This window comes from Pseudophryne corroboree, chromosome 2, assembly GCF_028390025.1.
Source record: "Pseudophryne corroboree isolate aPseCor3 chromosome 2, aPseCor3.hap2, whole genome shotgun sequence".
In the NCBI taxonomy this organism is placed as follows: Eukaryota; Metazoa; Chordata; class Amphibia; order Anura; family Myobatrachidae; genus Pseudophryne; species Pseudophryne corroboree.
The window spans coordinates 688,005,585-688,012,567 of record NC_086445.1 but is presented as its reverse complement, the minus strand read 5'-3'; the positions used below and the strand labels follow the sequence as shown (position 1 = coordinate 688,012,567).

The window sequence follows — 6,983 nt, the reverse complement described above, 5'->3', positions numbered from 1 at the left end:
TGTTGAAACAATTAGTTCTTCCACCCTCATTGAGAACATTCATTTAACTTACTGTAGTGCGACTAGACAAGAGAGGTTATTGCAAATTTCAAATACAAAGCAATTACATCAGCAGTGTATGAATGCTCATAGTTATATAAAATCTATTCTATGCAGACACTACAGTACTGCAATCCAGGATGTCCAGTAGAGGGCAGACTAGTGACAGACCAAATGCAACATCTTCCTCTTCTCCCATAACCACCACCGACAGTATACAAGGTTGGAAGTGACTTGCCAGCAGCTTCAAACATAACATTTGAACTCAAATTTCTAAATATTATTTACTATTTACTTATATAGGAGTTTATGTTTTTCAAATTCTTACAAATATCTGTTTTTTTCCATTGATTTAGTCAAATTTGTTCAGTTATTTGTAATTATTTCTCTATAATTCAAGACTGACTTGTGGCATAAAGACTGATTTTAAGATCACTGAAACATGTACACTAATTGCAAAATGTGACTATCTGGGATACATCCAGAGTGATGGTAACCCTAGTAGAAAAATTCCCAACCAATTCATCTATCTGGTTCCAGAAACATTATGAGTCTGACTAGTTTAACCTTATAGCAATAGAGAGAGCATCATACAGTAGTGGCATATCTACAATACAGTCAGCATTTCAGTGTCATAAGTAAAGCTGGGCATTAGGGGAACCTGGTGGCATATGTGGCTGCTCTGGAGGTCCTTACTTAGCTTTCCTGAGCATGCTCAGTAAAGCCAATTTTTGGCTTTCAGTTAACTAAATGTACAAATCATTCTTGCCTACCTGACCCTCTCCATGAGGGAGAAAATGCTCTGTTCCTGGACTTTCCTGGTAATGTATGATTGCCATCACCTGTGGTGAAACACCTTTCTTATCAATTAACTAGTTCATCACATGTGATGGCAATCATACATTACCAGGAAAGTCCAGGAACAGAGCATTTTCTCCCTCATGGAGAGGGTCAGGTAGGCAAGTATGATACAAATGGTAAATTACTGTAGAAATGTGACTTAAATGTATACAGAAAAGAAAATGTTGCCTCAGGAGCGGATGAGAATCTTCTTGAATAGAGGTTTACAAACACAGTCCTCAAGGCATCACAATGATCCAGGTTTTATGTATAGCCATGGCTCTGCACAGATGGTTAAATCAAATTGACTGAGATGCTAACTGAGTCACCTGTGGACAAGCATGGAATATCTTTAAACCTGGATTGTTAGGGTGCGTGAGGACCATTTTAAGAAACTGCTCTAGAATATTAGTTTGGGGTGTGTTGATTACATACATTATGATATACTCGTTGAAACAATTAGTACTTTCATCCTCAGTGACAATAACATTACTTTTCCTCAGTGTAGTGTGACTGGGCTAGGGAGGTTATTGGAAATGTCATATATAAAGCAATAACATCAGCAGTGTAAGGATGCTTATAGTTATATAAAATGTATTCAATGCAGACAACACTACAAGACTGTACTCCAGGATGTCCAATAGAGGGCAGACTAGTGACAGACCAAGTACAACATCCTTCTCTTCTCTAATCACCACCGGCAGTATACAAGGTTGGCAGTGACTTACCAGCAGCTTCAAACATATTGCTTATATTCATTATATAAAAATAAATTCATTTTATATTCACTTATATAGAATTTTAATGTTCTTGCAAATTTTTACAAAAATTTTTGACCTCCATTTATTTGTTTAAACTTGTTCAGTTATTTGTAGTTATTTCTGTTTAATTAAGGACTGACTTGTGGCATAAAGTCTGGTATTAAGATGACTGAAACCTGAACGCTAACTGTTAAATGTGAGATAGATACAGAGTGATGGTATTGATAGCTGGATAAGTTCCCAACCAATTTATTACACTGGTTCCAGAATCAAAATGTGTCTGATTATTTGAATCTTGTACCGATACAAAGAGCCTCACAGTTGTATGTCTAAAATACCATCAGCATTTCAGTGTCATATCTATAGCAAGCTGGGCAGTAGGGGAGAGCTGGTGTAACACATTTGTCAGCTCTGGAGTTCCTACTCTGCTTCCTGATCATGCTTAGTAAAGCCAATTTTGCACTTTCAGTTCTAGAACTAATTGCCCATATTGTAAATCACTGTACATGTGTGGCTAAAAAGCATACAGAAAAGACAATGTCGCCTCAGAAACAGATGAGAATTTTCTAGAATATTATTTTGGGGAGTGATAATTGCATATTATGTCCTTGTTGAAACAATTAGTTCTTCCACCCTCATTGAGAACATTTATTTAATGCATTGTAGTGCGACTAGACAAGAGAGGTTATTGCAAATTTCATATACAAAGCAATTACATCAGCAGTGTATGAACGCTCACAGTTATATAAAATCTATTCTACGCAGACACTACAGTACTGCACTCCAGGATGTCCAGTAGAGGGCAGACTAGTGACAGACCAAGTGCAACATCTTCCTCTTCTCCCATAACCACCACCGACAGTAGACAAGGTTGGTAGTGACTTGCCAGCAGCTTTAAACATAACATTTGTATTCATATTTATAAATATAATAAACTATTTATATATATATATAGGAGTTTATGTTTTTACAAATTCTTACAAATATCTGTTTTTTTCCATTGATTTGTTGAAATTAATGAAGTTATTTGTAATTATTCCTCTTTAATTCAGGACTGACTTGTGGCATAATGACTGATTTTAAGATCACTGAAACATTAACACTAATTGCAAAATGTGACTATCTGGGATACATCCAGATTGATGGTAACCCTAGTACAGTGATGGCTAACCTTGACACTCCAGCTGTTGTTGAACTCCACATCCCAGCATGCCCTGCATCAGTTTTAGCATGGCCAAATAACAAAGCTGTAGCAGGGCATGCTGGGATATGTAGTTCAACAACAGCTGGAGTGTCAAGGTTAGCCATCACTGCCCTAGTAGAAACATTCCCAACCAATTCATCTAACTGGTTCCAGAAACAATATGTGTCTGACTAGTTTAACCTTATAGAAATAGAGTGAGCATCACCATGACATATCTACAATACAGTCAGCATTTCAGTGTCATAAGTAAAGCTGGGCATTTAGGGGAACCTGGTGGAACATGTTTCTGCTATCCTGAGCATGCTCAGTAAAGCCAATTTTTGGCTTTCAGTTTTTGAACTGAATGTACAAATTGTAAATTGCTGTAGAAGTGTTGCTCAGATGTATACAGAAAAAAAAATGTTGCCTTATCAGTGGATGAGAATCTTCTTGAATAGAGGTTCTCAAATGCAGTCCTCAAGGAACCACAGCAATCCAGGTTTTAAGTATAGCCATGGCTCTGCACAGATGGTTAAAGCAAATTGACTGAGATGCTAATTGAGTCACCTGTGGCCAAGCATGGAATAACTTTAAACCTGGACTGTTAGGGTGCTTGAGGACCATTTTAAGAAACTGCTCTAGAATATTAGTTTGGGGTGTGTTGATTACATACAGTATGATGTACTCGTTGAAACAATTAGTTCTTTCATCCTCAGTGACAATAACATTACTTTACCTCAGTGTAGTGTGGCTGGGCAAGGGAGGTTATTGGAAATGTCATATATAAAGCAATAACATCAGCAGTGTATGGAAGCTCATAGTTATATAAAATGTATTCAATGCAGACAACACTACAGGACTGCACTCCAGGATGTCCAATAGAGGGCAGACTTGTGACAGACCAAGTAAAACATCCTTCTCTTCTCTAATTACCACCGGCAGTATACAAGGTTGGTAGTGACTTGCCAGCAGCTTTAAACATAACATTTGTATTCATATTTATAAATATAATTTACTATTTATATATATAGGAGTTTATGTTTTTACAAATTCTTACAAATATCTGTTTTTTTTCCATTGATTTGTTGAAATTTGTGCAGTTATTTGTAATTATTCCTCTTTAATTCAGGACTGACTTGTGGCATAAAGACTGATTTTAAGATCACTAAAACATGAACACTAATTGCAAAATGTGACTATCTGGGATACATCCAGAGTGATGGTAACCCTAGTAGAAAAATTCCCAACCAATTCATCTAATTGTTTCCAGAAACAATATGGGGGAGATTCAAATGTTTGAAAAGTGAGTTGGGAGTCAGTTTTTTCCTATCTAATAGACAGGAAAAAACAAACACCCAACCTACTTCTCAAACATTTGAATTCCACCAATTGTGTCTGACTAGTTTAACCTTATAGCAATAGAGAGAGCATCACAGTGATATATCTACAATACAGTAAGCATTTCAGTGTCATAAGTAAAGCTGGGCATTAAGGGGAACCTGGTGGTACATGTGGCTGCTTCCCTGAGCATGCTCAGTAAAGCCAATTATTGGCTTTCAGATTTTGAACTGAATGTACAAATTGTAAATTGTTGTAGAAGTGTTGCTCAGATGAATACAGAAAATAAAATGTTGCCTCATCAGTGGATGAGAATCTTCTTGAATATAGGTTCTCAAATGCAGTCCTCAAGGAACCACAGCAATCCAGGTTTTACGTATAGCCATGGCTCTGCACAGATGATTAAAGCAAATTGACTGAGATGCTAACTGAGTCACCTGTGGACAAGCATGGAATAACTTTAAACCTGGACTGTTAGTGTGCTTGAGGACCACTTTAAGAAACTGCTCTAGAATATTAGTTTGGGGTGTGTTGATTACATACAGTATGATATACTCGTTGAAACAATTACAGTAGTTCTTTCATCCTTAGTGACAATAACATTACTTTTCTTCAGTGTAGTGTGACTGGGCTAGGGAGGGTATTGGAAATGTCATATATAAAGCAATAACATCAGCAGTGTATGGAAGCTCATAGTTATATAAAATATATTCAATGCAGACAACACTACAGGACTACACTCCAGGATGTCCAATAGAGGGCAGACTAGTGACAGACCAAGTAAAACATCCTTTTCTTCTCTAATCACCACCGGTAGTATACAAGGTTGGTAGTGACTTACCAGCAGCTTCAAAAAAATTGCTTATATTCATTATATAAAAATAAATTCATTTTATATTTATTTATATAGGATTTTAATGTTCTTGCAGATTTTTACAAAAACTTTTGACCTCAACTTATTTGTTTAAACTTGCTCAGTTATTTGTAGTTATTTCTGTTTAATTAAGGACTGACTTGTGGCATAAAGACTGGTTTTAAGATGACTGAAACCTGAACGCTATCTGTAAAATGTGACTATGTAGGATAGATCCAGAGTGATGGTAATGATAGCTGGATAACTTCCTAACCAATTTATTAAACTGTTTCCAGAAACAATATGTGTCTGACTAGTTTAACCTTATAGCAATAGAGAGAGCATCACAGTGATATATCTACAATACAGTCAGAATTTCAGTGTCATAAGTAAAGCTGGGCATTAAGGGGAACCTGGTGTACATGTGGCTGCTCTCCTGAGCATGCTCAGTAAAGCCAGTTTTTGGCTTTCAGTTTTTAACTGTATGTACAAATTGTAAATTGCTAGAGAAGTGTTGCTCAAATATATATGGAAAAGAAAATGTTGCCTCATCAGTGAATGAGAATCTTCTTGAATAGAGGTACTCAAATGCAGTCCTCAAGGAACCACAATGATCCAGGTTTTACGTATAGCCATGGCTCTGCACAGATGATTAAAGCAAATTGACTGAGATGCTAATTGAGTCACCTGTGGCCAAGCATGGAATAACTTTAAACCTGGACTGTTAGTGTGCTTGAGGACCACTTTAAGAAACTGTTCTAGAATTTTATTTTGGGGTGTGTTGATTACATACAGTATGATGTACTCATTGAAACAATTAGTTCTTTCATCCTCAGTGACAATAACATTACTTTTCCTCAGTGTAGTGTGACTGGGCAAGGGAGGTTATTGTGTCACGCTCGGCATAAGTTGGGGTTTCCGTCCGACAACCGAGTTTTGGCTGAACGGACAGCTACCTGTGAGGAGAGTAAACAAGGTGGATGAATGTAATTCCTCCTCATGGGGTGGAAGCCTAACTAAGTGTTAACGTTGGCCAGAGGGCATAAAGAAAAGGAGGACTTCGTAGAAAGATAACTGTAGTTTTAAAGAATAATCAGGCTGTACACGAATATTGGAGCAATTGAAGAAACTGGAAGAATTAGAGTCTATGGTTAAATGACTTGAAGAGTGAAGCTGAAGAACTCCGATAAAAAAGAACTGAAGACTGTGTTTTATGATTAAAAGACAAGGCCGAAGAACTTGGACTTTGAAGAAATTAAGACTGTGGTTTGTAATTGAAAGACGAGGCTGAAGAACTTGGACTTTGAAGAAATGAGGACTGTGGTTTGTGATTGAAAGACGAGGCTGAAGAACATGGACTTTGAAGAAATGAGGACTGTGGTTTGTGATTGAAAGACGAGGCTGAAGAACTTGGACTTTGAAGAAATGAAGATGTCTGCGGAAACTGCCGTTAGCACCTGGAGCTCCTCTACGACCTGGGACCTCATGAGCGCTTCCACGAGTGGCAACTAACTTAGACAGCAGGACTGCAGCAGCGTTTAGGTAACCGATGGATGAGAGCAACCAGGACCAGGGAACCAGAAGTAACCTGAGAGCACAGAGCTGGAGAACCTTTCACAAAGAGGTAACATGAAGCACTGGCACTCTCCCTCTGAGCTAGACCCCTTTTGTAAGGGAATAACACGCAGAATTGGCTAGACACAGATTGGGAACTTCATTGATAGTACTCTGGTCTCCAACATGGCTCCAACACTTATTTAATGCATTGTAGTGCGACTGGACAAGAGAGGTTATTGCAAATTTCATATACAAAGCAATTACATCAGCAGTGTATGAACGCTCACAGTTATATAAAATCTATTCTATGCAGACACTACAGTACTGCACTCCAGGATGTCCAGTAGAGGGCAGACTAGTGACAGACCAAGTGCAACATCTTCCTCTTCTCCCATAACCACCACCGACAGTA

At 37.7% G+C, this 6,983-nt stretch overlaps 1 long non-coding RNA gene across 1 annotated transcript; it reads left to right on the top strand.

Moving 5' to 3' along the window:
• Positions 1-1,272: 1,272 nt before the first annotated feature.
• On the top strand, positions 1,273-6,983 carry LOC135051087 (uncharacterized). Its single transcript, XR_010242029.1, has 4 exons — positions 1,273-1,591; positions 2,406-2,510; positions 3,669-3,773; positions 6,885-6,983. It is a non-coding gene; the product is annotated as an uncharacterized LOC135051087 (long non-coding RNA).